At 35.8% G+C, this 13,693-nt stretch overlaps 1 protein-coding gene and 1 pseudogene across 2 annotated transcripts in view; both read right to left on the reverse strand.

The window, feature by feature from the left end:
* The window catches only part of COG5 (component of oligomeric golgi complex 5), a 277,137-nt gene that overhangs the window by 208,414 nt on the left and 55,030 nt on the right, over positions 1-13,693 (reverse strand). The gene's annotated exons all lie outside the window — the stretch shown is intronic.
* LOC308622575 (syntaxin-11-like) lies at positions 11,703-13,468 on the reverse strand (annotated as a pseudogene). Its single transcript has one exon. The product of its transcript is annotated as a syntaxin-11-like (transcript).

Below are 13,693 nucleotides of genomic sequence, written 5' to 3' on the forward strand. Positions count from 1 at the left end.
GGCAATAAACCTTGTGAATTTTTTTACTCTACATCACTTAATTAAATTTAAAGCATTTTGCCTCCAATCCCCAATTCATGTTAGAAAACTGTGAAATTACTAATCCTAACTATAGATATCAGGTTTGAGAATCTCATATCACACAATTATTTTCCAATTGTTATAATCTAATAATCTATCGATGAGTGCTAATTATCACTGTACCTAAAAAAACAGCAATAAGTTATTTAAAGTAGGCAAACACTTGCTCCCTTGTAATTGGGTAACTGGACAATTCTTTATTCTGTTTTTTCATACTGTATTCACTAAATCAAGTAGCAACTCATTTTTAAATAAAAAATTTTTATGTCAAACAATTCAATAATAATCTCTCATTGAAAGAAACATGTTTTCATTAGGTGGTCTTCTATAATTAAAAATTAAATGTTGGACTGTGAAGAAAACAACCAATTCAATAATATACCACTTTTATGTAAATAAATGAAATTCATCCAGTTTAGTTTACTGAATACCTTATCCCTTGGGGAAATGAGCATCATGCAATAGCAGGAATTCATTGAGGTTTACATGACAAATTTAATAGTGATATATTTCTGATACTAATGTTATGTTGACATAATGTCAAATCTTGGCAAAGAAGTGGTTTCCTCCTGCCTTACTTTGTATTCTTTTATGGAATTAAAGAAATGCTTCAATTTGACAAAATATAGCATAAACAACTAAGACTTATTTTTTGAAAACTTAAAGAGAAATTAGTATTGCATAAAGACATTAAGAAAATTTTCATTCGACAAATATATTTAGCACAGAATATCTCCTAATATATTCATTTAACAATTTTTAAATAATTTTGTACTTGGATTTCTGAGCATATTTTAATATTTAGCTTAATAAAAATTAGACTATTTTTAGAAAAGTCTTCATGTTAAGAAAAACCCTTTGTGTTCTAAATATTTTTCATCTTCAAGTCTATAAACATGCCAAAGATCTCAGTTTAAAAACAGTTTTCTAGGGCTTCCCTGGTGGCGCAGTGGTTGAGAGTCCGCCTGCCGATGCAGAGGACAGGGGTTCGTGCCCTGGGCCGGGAGGATCCCACGTGCCGCAGAGCGGCTGGGCCTGTGAGCCATGGCCTCTGAGCCTGCGCGTCTGGAGCCTGTGCTCCGCAACGGGAGAGGCCACAACAGTGAGAGGCCCGTGTACAGTAAAAAAAAAAAAACAGTTTTCTAATAAATCTGCCTAAACTGCGTTCATGCCCTCTTGTTCTCTGTAATAAGAAATCTAACAAAATAAAAAATAAATAGCAAATATTATAATCTTGCCCTCTAAGCTGTTACTACTTCTACACTTGACACTGGAACTATTAACAAGCATTTCTGCCCACCTGTAAAGATCTTTCAGACATACAAAAGTGCACCCACTGGTTTACAACAAAGAATATTCATATTTACCAGATAACCTCTAGTAGCTTTTCAGTGTTAAATAATACGTAATATGTAAACCAAAATAACATTTATGTTAAAAGTTCAGCTTTTAAAAACAAGTCACAAATATGTTTGCAATTACTGATCTCAGCTTAAAGGAGAGAATGAGAAGCTTAGATAACTTTTTATTTAAATGTTGTTCAATGAAAAGGTGAAATATCTTTATTTTTCTTATGATGGCCCTTAACACAATGTGTAAATTTTTTACTTTATTTCAAATAATTTTACAAAAAAAGCATTAATGTTAATTTTTCATGTTAGAATGAAATTTTTAAATGCAAAAGCAATAGAGGTAACAATACATTCAATATGGGATCTTCTTAAAATCATATTTTTCTATCCATACGCCACAAATAATATCAATTTCTATATAGCTAACTGGGCTAGTTCCTGAAAACTACTGAAATAAGAACTATTCTTTTAAAAACTAACCAAAGATGAGCTCAACAAGGTATGGAACTGTTGTTTTCTCTTTTGTTTCCTAATTTAAGGTCATTGTTATTCTACCAACTAGTACCCAACTGATGTTCAGACATATTAAAAATGAATTATTTACAGTGATGCTTTATTAAAAAATGCCATTCATAGCATTGAATAATTCTATACTTCTCCCCCATAATAAGTCAATTTTTAGGTATATGGTCTATTTTTAATCCCCCAAATAAAATTATAGCAAAATCTCAGCTCTCTGGACATTAAAAAATCAAACTCCTCATTTCACTGAGATTAGACTTAAACGTAAAAACTTAAAAGTATAAGAAAGGAAGTGCTTATTCGTAGGGCTTTATTCAACATAGTAATTTCAAGACTACTTTCCAAAGTCAATAAAACTTTTGGTTTTATTATATTTTATGACTGTACATTTAGGTGAGCTCTGTAATTCAATTAACATTTGAATCCTTACAAGGTAGAAGGCATTGTGGCTGATACTTATATGGCAGAAACTCATATATTATTACCCTCAGAGCTTAAAATCTAGAATCGAGGTAGTAAAGAGTATGGTAGTACCTATGAAAAAAGCAGAATGTGGCAAATGTAAATTAAAAAGAATAAAGTTCTTAACAAACTTAATAAGAAAAGAAGTATGTTGGATTTAAGAACAATATAAACAAAAGCATTGTTGAGGAAAGCTACTAAAGCATATGCGGGAAACAGTAAATGGTTCTCTTTAGAAGAAGAATAATACAGTAGTGAGAAGTTGATATGGTAAGTTAAATTAGAACCAAAAGACAGAGGCCTTAAACGCCAGCAGAGAAATCTGAGCAGGGGAATAACGCGATAAGAAATGAGCTACGGAAAAAAAAAAAAACAACAGCAATATGTAGAAAGAGTTGATTGAGTAAGACACAGAAATGGGAAGCTGAGAAACCAAAGAAAACACAGAGGATAGGAAGCTACTGCCATCACCTTGACAGGTAATGAAAGGCCTGGCAACAAGTGCTGGCAGTAGCTCTACAAAGCAGCATACAGATGCGACTGGCAACATCAATGCAGAATCAATAGGGTATCCAACTGACTAGAAAGCCAACTGTTATAAGAGAGTGAAGAATTAAAAATGATGGCCATAAAAAGACCACAAGAAATTAGATTTCCTCAATGATCTAAGCACTTTTAAAAGTATGCTTTGAATAAAGTACATGGGTAACAAGGGCAAAAACAAAAAGAATTTCTGGCAAAGCAGAAAATTCAATTAAGTAAAATAAACAACATTATTCAAGAATGCTCTAGTTATTACAAATATTCAAAATGAAAATTCCTATTTGATGTTTTAAATTATCTACTTTATATTTCACATATTGGTTTATTCAGTGTTTCCATTAAACGCATTATTTTCTTCTTTGGTAATTTTTTCAATTATAAAAAAATATAAACAATGGCAAAATTCCAAGGTATACAAAGCAAAAAATATAAATATGATCCTTTGCTTCTTTCCTAATAATTTATTATAAATATCCATCCAACTCATTATATACATATCACCTTCATTCTTTGTTAATGGTTGCATAAGAATAATTTTGAAAAATTTAAAAATCATATAAGCAAAGTTTCTAAAAAATAATATTGATAAAATATCAAATACTTAAACCTTTTTCTATTATAATTAAATAGCTTCAAGCTACACTTCAAAAAGGCAAGAAAGGTTAACTTAGCAAACTGTGAAGCAGGTTCTTTTTCTAAATGGAAGTTAAAAGCAAGGGAAAAACCATAAAATAATCTATTTCTTTTCTTCCTTTCCACTCAGTAAGAAATATAAAAACTAGAGAAAACTTTTGACACCTATTTTCTTTATATCTCAGAGATAGACACCTGTGTGAGACCCCTATGGGACTGGGGTGAAGTCAAAGAAAGCTAAATGTGAGATGACTAATAATAAATCTTAGGGAAGAGAGAAGCTCAGATCACAATATAAACAAGAAATATAAGGAGATAATTAAACCCAGATAAGGCAGGAAAAAGATCTAAAATACTCAGAGATGCTCAACTCTTAGAGAAATACAAAGAGAACACAGAACTGTGGGTTAGAGAGTTCACAAAAGAAAGCTAATTTGAAGACTTTTGCTAAAAAGCATTCCAAACAATGAAAGGATTAAAACAAAACCCAGACAACAGATAGACTGGACAGATTAGTAATATGATAACATATATTACATCATAATAAGTAGAATGAAAGAATATTATAACAATTCACAAACATCTGGAACAGAGTAGTACTGAGATGTAGAGACAAAAGGAAAATTGGGTTCATCGTTAATACGAAAGCTATCACCTTTGAAAGAATACTCATTTTTATGAGAGAAAAAGAGATGAGCAAATTTAACACACTAATATTGCTCCCCGGCTCATGATAAAATAAGGTGTGAAAATAACCCTAAGTATCCCTACCCTTCTATTCACACACATTTTTTTTTTTTTTTACAGATCTCTATAAGCTGTATCCATGGTTTTCAAGCATGACAGCTTTGTACTTCCACCAGCAAGTGGTAAAAAGCACTGTCATTCCTATCAGGGCCACCAATATCAACTCCATACCGTTATCAAAGCAGAAGCATCAAGTAAGATAAAAAAGGAGAGCTGAGTCTGTCTGGGATTGAGGTCATTTTCCTCACCCTACTTCCATGAAAGCAATTATGTCATATTTCTGACAGACATTAAGCAAGACAGACTACCAAAACACATCCACCAATTTTTCAGGGAGAAAAGAAAAAGGAGCAAGAGAAGATAATAACGTTATGAGCAATCACTTTCCACTCAGACAGTTTTGGACTTATAAGACTAATAAGGGATGCAAAATGAAAAAATTTTAATTTAACATAAAAAATTTTAATGTTAATGCTAACAATGAGAGTTCTGGCCATATGAGACACAGACTGTAGGAATGAGAAATACATATGGGACTAATATATATACACAGCAGCCTTTAATATTATACACAATCCCATATGTCATATATTATGTGGAATACTCATTGGGTAGAGAAGAACCAAAGATATGTATTTCACTCTAATATTGTTAATGCCTCATTCAGAACAGGCTGAAATGTAAAAAAATCGAACTACATAATCAACACTTAAACAATTTTCTTCCCAATTCTTAAAAAGCTGCAGTCTTTCTTTTGCTACTGAATTTTTTCCAAGTATCGCTTCTTACAAGCAACAAAATGCTAGCAAACTGTAGCTACCTAAATTTATAAAACTGTCCTTAATCCACACAATAAAATAATGGTCTGTAATACTAATGTCACCTTTCATAATGCTTCCCCAAAAAAGTGACTGATAAATACTAATGGATGAGTAAATATTTGTGAAACTGAAAGGAACAATTTTTAAACTTCTGACCCTACGGAACCTTGTTTAGGAGAGAGTTCCTCAAAGTATAGCCCACCTACATCAGAACCTCTATGTTGTCTGTTTGGAAACTGCAGTTTCTGGGCCCCACCTTTACATAAGGAGTCAGAACCACTATGGCTGCAGCCCTGAATAATAAGTTTTAAAAAGTACCCTCAGGTGATTTGTGTGCTAAAGCTTAAGAACCATTACTTTACATACCAGAAGACAGACTGTGTATCAACGTGACAGACATTCAAGTAACTAATAAATGAAAAGATATAGAAGCAGCTCTGAACTCAATTCAGACCACAGTGCCTTCTTAAGGAAAAAATTTTTAAGCTTACTTCATTTTAACTAATAAAATTTTAATTGAACCATATATACTATAGTCCAGCAGGACATCTGTTTCCTTAAGAAATAAAATTCTATTTTCTAAAAAGAAGTTACCTAGGCAAAAGTTTCTTTAAAAATCATATACTCAGAAGATAAAATAGTACTAAACATAAAGAAGATGACACTATAAAGTGTTAATTTCACTTCATTCAGCCAAAATATTCTGTTGATTATAAACTGCACAACTACTGTTTGTCATAATGTTATCTTATTCTGACCAGAAAGTAAGCACTATACTTGCATATTTTTGCTCATTTCAATACAAAACTTATTCTAAAATAAGTTCGCAGGGAAAATACTAAAAAACTCTATTTTGTGTATCTTTTGAACAGATGTCACTCAAGTTAGGTAGATGGTTTGAGTCAAACATTTTTCCTTTATTATTGTAATTTCCTTTGTTTGTGCCATCAACACAATTGAGGAAATATTCAGCTACTCTTTGGTAATTTATGACAACTTTTATTTCCTATTCTGTTATAACAGTTTAAGTAACAATGGTATTCAGTGTTACTTAAATACTTCAAATGGTATTACAGAAGCATTACTCTGGGAACATTTCTTATTAACCCTTTCACTAAGAATTCTTTCCAACAACATTGATATTATTTTCTGTTGTAATTCTTTTGCTTTTTAGCATTTTCACTGAATCATAGAACCAATAGAACCATAGAGTGAGTTAGTATTCTTGAAAATGGGCTGCTAGTGAATACAATTTAAATATATAAAGAAAACAGTTTAGGTGATTGAATATAGCCACCTTACAGAAAAACATATGCCAAAAAATACATTTCAGATAAACAATGACTTTTGGTGTAGGGCTTCCTGGAGTCTCATAAATCCCCTGAAATTGTGTGCAAAATTTAATGTGTATCTGTATGCGTGCTTTTTCTCCGGAGCAAACATCTACAAATTCAAAAAGATCCTCACGAGCATGTCGTCGAAAACTAAAACAAAAACTATTCTTTTTTTTTTAATGATTATTATTATTTTTAACCACGCCATGCAGCATGTGGCATCTTAGTTCCCCAACCGGGGATCGAACGTGCGCCCCCTGCAGTGGAAGCGCGGAGTCTTAACCACTGGACTGCCAAGGAAGTCCCTAAAACAAAAATTATTCTTAGTGTTAGGAAGAAAGTAGGAAAGCAAATTTGGTAAATATTATACATAATTTATTTATAGCCTTCCTTATTCTAAGAAAAATATGACAACTTTTAAAAGCATCCAATTTTAGATACAATTAAATTAAATGAGAAAATAAATATAATAAAATCAGAGGAAATAGAATGAAAAGAATGAGAAAAGTTAAATTAAAATTAATCCTGGTTGGGCTTCCCTGGTGACGCAGTGGTTGAGAGTCCGCCTGCCGATGCAGGGGACACGGGTTCGTGCCCCGGTCCAGGAAAATCCCACATGCCGCGGAGCGGCTGGGCCCGTGAGTCATGGCGGCTGAGCCTGTGCGTCCGGAGCCTGTGTTCCGCAATGGGAGAGGCCACAACAGTGAGAGGTCCGCGTACCGCAAAAAAAAAAATAGTAATAATAAATAAAATAAAATAAATAATCCTGGTTTGAAATAAAAATGCAAAACATGTATCATTATCTTGCATTCTTATAAGAGGTGAGTCAAAAATTGTTCCCTGTGCTTTCCACTAGGTCAGATAAAAAGAGAAAAGAGGCTGATTACACAACTCAGCATTGCTAAAATAAAAATCCTCTAGCTGTTCAAAAGTACCAACTATTCTTAATACTGAGACCAAAAAGCACTGTCTTTCATGGATCTTCTCAGAAGGTATGTAATGTGTAAATGATGTTTCTACAACAACTTTAAAGACAACCAAAGCCTCATATGGTTGTTTCTTAGGTCCTTCAAAATACAAAAATGGCCACAACAACCTTACAGAAAAGGCAACAAGAAGTTTCTTAAGGCTGATGGTTATAATTTTCTTCGATGTACAATAATGGCATCAAACTAAAAGAAAAATCAGTAAAAAGAATTATATGGGAATGAATAATATAACATTGTCCAGGTATAAAACCCTCTGCAATTCTGGTTTAATCCTAGGATAGATTCTAGAATACTAAAGCAGTGGATCTCAACCATTTGGTACACATCTACAGGGCTGATCAGACTGGTTGGAAGAGAGAAATGGCACTTCCAAATGACAAGAAGACAGATGTTCTTAAAAACGAAACAAAAAGGCACCCAGGTAATTCTGATGTACTTATTCCTCTCATCCTCCTCACTCTCCAACTTTCAGAGATTACTAATTGACAGAAATGGATAGAGTGATTAGCATTCAGAAAAATCTTCCATAAATATTCTTTCTCAATGAAATTCTAGAAAAACTCATTGGCAGAGAAATGGTTAATTGCAAAACCCTAAACCCTGAAGAGCCACCTGAGCCGAGGCAAAGACTAACATCAGGAGAATGACACTCCACCCTTGACAGAGATGGCTGCTAGCAAATTCCAAAATGACAAGTTAAAGAACTGAATTTTCATCAACTAACTTTAAGATAAATCTACTTTGCCCTGAATTTTTAGTCCCCATTAAAACATCTTCTACCTATCAATGATTTAAAGACACAGTTTGAACAGATACAATGAGCTAAAAAAAAAAAAAAAACACCAAAAAAACAACTGGGCTTTCAACTTCATGATAAAAGACACCAAATAAATATTTTATCATTGTTGTTAATTACAAGAAATAAGATATCACTACCATTTATATTAACAAATACACTTACTGGTTCTACAACACAACTAACTTCTCAAAATACGTAAATGTTTCTAAAATCTTATTGAGTAACATATGTCACAGGATCTAGTAGGCAGATCACAAAATGCCCAGACAAAATTGGCAAGCAGCAATAACCATAAAATCCTAGTTACCAACATAAATAAGTCTGTTATCTTGTAAGCATTTTTTTTAATCATAAAAGCACTTTTATAAGGCTCATTATAATAGCACTTAGCCCTCACTTGCCCAAATCTGAACATTTCATAACAGGTTTGGGTTGTAGGCACGTACAAAAGCGGCGGCAATAAGACAAATATGTCAACATCAATATCACAGGGCAAGATATAACTACAACAAGAGTACAAGCGAAGAGCAATGGAGCACATGTCCCTGGAAAAGCTGCTGAAAGGAAATGGCACTTGAAATAAACTCTGACTGAGGAATACGCCTGGCTGATGGCCAGTAACAGGTGTAACTATAAAACCGTAAAAATTATACTAAAAAAAATCAAAGAATAAGATAAAATGAACTGGAAATTATACTTACAGTCTATAAAGCAGAGCAAATTTACCTCTATTGTATAAAGAATACATACTTACCAACCAATACAGCAATAGGAAAATGGGCCAAGAACAAGTAACTCATCAATGAAAAACAAATGACACACGCGGCAAAAACAAAATGCAAATTAGAGTAAGTTAAAAAACAAGTTAATATACTGTTTTTCACATATGTGACCTGGCAAATAATTTTTAAATGCTAATGTTTATTAATTTTGACAAAGTTGTAGGTATATTCTCTCACATTAGTACTAGAAAGAAATTTCATTTTGAAATATTAAGCAAAACATTAAACATAACCTTTGACCAGGACATTCAACTTCTTAAATTTATCCTAAGGAAACAATGGAATAATTGTACAAAAATGTATCTCCAAGCATGGTCATAAAAGGACAGTTATACTAGTAAGTAATATTAAAATGACCAAAATAGTTAATAATAGTAGACTATTTACATAAATTACTGGAGAGTTTTCATCTGAATATTACCCAGCCATTACAATGATATAGATTTATGTTTATTAATATTGGAAGGATGTCCATAATGTAATATTAAGTACAAAAGAATATGTACAACGGATATAGTAATGTACAAGGAAACAGTTGAGAGATTTCCCAAAATAAATCCAGAGGTGATACCTACCTACATGTTCTAGTTTTCAGCAATTAATACATACCTGAATTTTCTAGTTTGCACAATTAACATATAGTATAATTTTACAAATTAAACAATTATTCTATTAAACCACTGAGAGTGGTATGACAGTAGTGCTTAATGTTTTAAATAACACGAGAATTGAGCTGATTATCCTAAAAAAATAAAAATATATGGCATATGGCAGGCACTGTGAAAATGCCCCCCTCAGCTACACTTAGGAACTTAATAGTCACCAAATGTAAGTATAAAAGTGTATTATTAAATGAAACTTACAGAAGTAAAACTGAGCCTTTGAAAGTCAAATTAATTGGTCACTAGGACATATTTAAAATAGACATTTGTTTTTCACAAAAGTACTGTCCAGATGGAGACTACTTTGTCAACATTCAGGTCTTGTTCAGTTTTATGTGACCTTTCATTTATGAGCATACTTTATAAAATACTCATTTCTTTGCCATATTTTGTAGAAATTTAAAAAGATGAAAACATAGCATAGTTATTTAATTTTCTTGGTTTATTTTAAACCAAAGTAGTAACAGATAGCATTTTTCTCCTTTCTTCCTCCTACATTCAAAACTATGTCTATTTTCCCAAAGTTAAAATATTAAATATATGAAACATAACATTTTTCATTTTAAAAACCCTGGGCAACTCCATAAACACAGCATATTAATTGTGATTTCTCCACCCCTTGGTGTGTTCCTTTTATAAGTTTTCTGGTATTATCTTGTACTTTTAATTAGGCCAGGTTATCAAATCTAAAAAAAAAATTCATTAAGCTGTATACTTGAGTTTGTGCACCTTTTTTATACTTCAATAAAATGTTAAAATTAAAACTATGACATCTATTTAAATGATGCCTGTTTAATGCTCTTAAATGTTCTCTAGAATGCATTTAAATAATCAGAAGCAAAATACAAACCCTAGACTAAGATGTTTTTTTTATTTTCTTAGAATGCTCAAAATAAACACGTTTAAATCCCAAACCAATCTCATATCTCAAAAGAAAAAAATGCAGGGGCTTCCCTGGTGGCGCAGTGGTTGAGAGTCCGCCTGCCGATAAAGGGGACACGGGTTCGTGCCCCGGTCCGGGAAGATCCCACATGCCGCGGAGCGGCTGGTCCCGTGAGCCATGGCCACCGAGCCTGCGCGTCCGGAGCCTGTGCTCCGCAACGGGAGAGGCCACAACAGTGAGAGGCCCGCGTACCGCGAAAAAAAAAGGTTAAAATGGGCTTCCCTGGTGGCGCAGTGGTTGAGAGTCCGCCTGCCGATGCAGGGGACACGGATTCGTGCCCCAGTCCGGGAAGATCCCACATGCCGTGGAGCGGCTGGGCCCGTGAGCCATGGCCGCCGAGCCTGCGCGTCCAGAGCCTGTGCTCCACAACGGGACAGGCCACAGCAGTGAGAGGCCCGCGTAACGCAAAAAAAAGACAAAAAAAATGCAGGCAGCATCAACGTAGGAGAAGAGGAACCATTACATACATTAAAAATTTTTTCTCTTCTCTCCTAAGCACTTATTTTTCCTTTTTTTTTTTAAGTGTTAAATGTGATTTTATTAAGTAGAGGAGGTGAGCAGAAAGAAGAGATACATCCAGGCGGGAATCACATAGCGTAAACCAGATGAAGAATCAGAAATGGAAGATGCGCAGTTTTTCCCAAGGTCAGTTCACTCAAAAATGAACACAACCGCGGTACTTACAGGATGGGTTAAATGAAGTCTTGATAAGGAGTTCCTACTGTGAGCCGATGCAGAACTGACTTCCTCCTAGAGGTACCTGTACAAACATGCCTTGGACATGTATTATAGAGTAAGCTACCACATCTGTTCCTTATTTCGCTTCCTTTAAGAGGCAAGGGTGCTATGTGTCATATAATGACCTCACAAAACTTCAGAAGGCATCTGTCCTTACAGATGAAACAGCAGGTGGGATCAACTCTCGTTCCAAGTATGAGCTGGACTGGAATTCTGGGACCTCGAGTTTTTTCCTTCTCTAAAGACTGAGGTCCCTGGGATTAGGGCAACTCACCCCAGTGCAGACACCCTCAAAATCTTTCCCAGTGTGCTTCCCCTCCCATTCCGGTCGGGGATGGGGTGTGGCGGCCTGCGCCTCCTGCTAGTTTTGGCAGGGGCAGCAGAAGCAGCAGACGGTCCGGCAGGGGTTCTTCTTCTTGTACTGCACGGCCTTGCTCACCTGCACCTTGGCCTGGCCAGTGTAGTCGAGGGTCTTCTGCACGTTGAACTCGATGACGTCCAGGGTGTCAGCCTGCTGCTCCACCAGCACGGCCATCTGCAGGAAGAGGTCGTGCAGGTCACGGATGCAGCTCTCCAGCCGCAGCATCTCGCGGTGGCGGCTCTCGATCTCATTGAGGGCCGCCCGCACACCCTTCACGTCAGCCAGCAGGTTCTCTGAGAACACGTCCCACTTGCCTTATTCGAACATGTCCTCGATCTGGTTGCCCAACACGTCCTTGCCCATGATCTCCACCTGGCGCTGGATGCGGATCTTGCAGTTTTCGCGCTGCTTCATCTCGGTCTGGTTGTACTCGTGCATGGCGGCCTGGAACGGGCGAGTGAGAGCGCTGTACCGTGCGCGCGTGATGCGCGCCACGGACGAGTGGGCGCCATGCTACGACTCGGCATCCTCGCTCAGCGCCTTCATGGCGCTCAGCTTGCGGTGGATGCTCTCACCCTGCGCCTTGATGTCCTTGGCAATAGAGTTGATGGGGCGCTTGATGCTACTGAGGCGCCGCATGGACGTGAGGAAGCGGGTGTTCTGCTTTCCCAGCCGCTTCACGTCGGTAGTCAGCTGCTGGTTTTCATCCTGAAGGTCCTGGATGTCTCGGTACAAGGATTCCAGGATGTGGTCCGTCTTGAACATGATATCCTCGGGGGGCGAGTCAAATTCATCATCCTTGTCTGGGAACTTCTGTTCATACCGCTTGGTTACTCCACAAGTTCTACTAGCCAGTCCTTCATTATGCTTTGGGGTTGAGATGTGGTTTTCTTCTCTTTTTCCTCTTCATCCATTTTGTCCCCTTGCTGCAGCTCCATGTCTTTATTTGTCTTATTTTTCCCTTTAACACACTCTTCAGATGGACTGATTCCTTCCTCAAAGATGGTTTATAATTTCTGTGAGTTCATGGACCACAACCAGCATTCTTTCCTGGCCAGATTCAATGGACAGTCTTTCCTTGAGGATACCTGCTTGGGGGATGATGATCTTGTTGAGAAGACTTTGGAGAGCTGACAGATGTTCCTCTCAGGTCCACGGCTCCTTACCTTATGTATCCCAGTGTGAGCAGGAATCCTTGGTAGGGGCTGACATAGCCTTGTGTCACTAGCTCTGGGTGTTGAAAGCAGGCCGCTCCATCTGATTTCTTGAAACCCTATTTTCTTTTTTTTTTTTTATTGTATTTATCTTTTATACCGCAGGTTCTTATTAGTTATCAATTCAATTATGTCATGTAGTTATCTGTTTTATATGTATTAGTGTATATATGTCAATCCCAATCTCCCAATTCATCCCACCACCACCGCCCCCCACCATTTTAACCATTACATTAAAATTTTTTTAATTGCTTTTAAGCTGTACAAGTCCTTCAACTTCCACTAACAAAAAATATTGTTACAGCCTCTACCCAGAATTTACAAAAGTCCCAACTTCACACAATTCTTTTGTCTTATAGCACTTTGGTTCTCATTAGCACCTCCACCAGAGTACAAGTGGAAGAAATAAATAATAAGTGCAAGGAGAAGTCCTCTTCTTACTAGCTGTGTGATCCTAGGAATGTTACTTGTCTCATCCAGACTCTGTTTCCCCAACTGCAAAATGATAACATCTACCTCAGAGGCTGTTGTGAAACCTCAATGAGATAAAATATATACAGTGTTTAGCACAGTACTTGCCACAAAGCAAACAATGACAGCGTTTATCATTTTTCTGAAATTTTATGTTTTTTAATGTATTTTCAATTCAATTATGTCATGTAGTTACAAAAAAACCCACTATGTATTGATTACTGTAGTTCCTCAAAAAA

Source organism: Mesoplodon bidens (genome assembly GCF_964165515.1).
Source record: "Mesoplodon bidens genome assembly, chromosome: 9".
Taxonomy (NCBI): domain Eukaryota; kingdom Metazoa; phylum Chordata; class Mammalia; order Artiodactyla; family Ziphiidae; genus Mesoplodon; species Mesoplodon bidens.